Consider the following 1208-nt stretch of genomic DNA (forward strand, 5'->3'; position numbering starts at 1 on the left):
GTCCAAATAATTAAGGAAGGTTGTAGTTCTAATACGTATTTTGTTAAATCCTCGTGGGAATGATATTTTTATGCTACTTGATAACTAGTGCACTTGCTAGGGTTATATAATTATAGCTATCAAGTTTTTGGCGCCGTTGTCGGGGATTTAATCCTAAAATAATATTAGAACTTGTCAACCTTGGTTAATTTGGATTTTTATTTCTGTTTTTATTTTTTATTTATTTGAAATCTTGTGTTCAGATTTATTAGTGTATGACACGCACTAGAAGAGAAGAACTAGCAGAATTCGATCCTGAAATAGAGAGAACCCTTCGATTATTGCAAAGAACCAGTAGAGGTAAAACGAAAGAGAGGGTTGAAAGAGGCAAACTAGCAGAAGAAATTGAGGAAGAAATGGAGGCAAATCGCACCCTTTTGGACTATGCTTGTCCAACAATTGATGGGACTACTTCTAGCATTTGCAAGCCCACAATTCAAGCCAATAATTTCGAAATCAAACCTGCAATTATCCAAATGATTCAGACGAGTATTCAATTCAGTGGGTTGCCAAGTGATGACCCTAATACACATATTGTTAATTTTCTAGAAATATGCGATACATTTAAACATAATGGAGTTAGCGATGATGCTATTAGGCTTAGACTTTTTCCATTCTCATTACGTGATAGAGCTAAAGATTGGCTTAACTCACTCCCTGCAGGAAGCATCACCACTTGGAATGACTTGACCCAAAAATTTCTGGCTAAGTATTTTCCACCCTCTAAAATAGCAAAATTAATTAATGATATCACTACTTTTTCTCAATTAGAGAGGGAATCCTTGTATGAGGCATGGGAACGATTTAAAGAAATGCTTAGGAAGTGTCCTCACCATGAAATACCAGTTTGGCGTCAAATCCAAACTTTTTATAATGGTATTACCCCCTCTAATCATTCCATTATTGATGCAGCTGCATGAGGTACTATCATGAGGAAAACGCCAGAGGAAGCTTATGATTTAGTGGAAGAGATGGTGTCAAATAGCTACCAATGGAATAACGATCGAACTGACCGAAGGGGAGTACACCATATCGATTCTTTTGCAGCTTTATCTGCTCAACTTGCTAGTCTGAATAAAAAATTAGAAAATCTTAATGTTGCAGCAATAACTACATCTAGCAATCCATGTGATTTCTGTGGTCAATTAGGACATATTAATTATGAATGT

At 35.9% G+C, this 1208-nt stretch overlaps 1 non-coding gene across 1 annotated transcript; it reads right to left on the bottom strand.

Moving 5' to 3' along the window:
• Positions 1-773: 773 nt before the first annotated feature.
• LOC148803322 (small nucleolar RNA R71) lies at positions 774-880 on the bottom strand. Its single transcript, XR_016081539.1, has one exon. It is a non-coding gene; the product is annotated as a small nucleolar RNA R71 (small nucleolar RNA).
• Between the last annotated feature and the right edge of the window lie 328 nt (positions 881-1208).

The sequence above is a fragment of the Nelumbo nucifera genome, chromosome 1, assembly GCF_055504915.1.
Source record: "Nelumbo nucifera cultivar China Antique chromosome 1, China Antique-T2T, whole genome shotgun sequence".
NCBI classification, from domain to species: domain Eukaryota; kingdom Viridiplantae; phylum Streptophyta; class Magnoliopsida; order Proteales; family Nelumbonaceae; genus Nelumbo; species Nelumbo nucifera.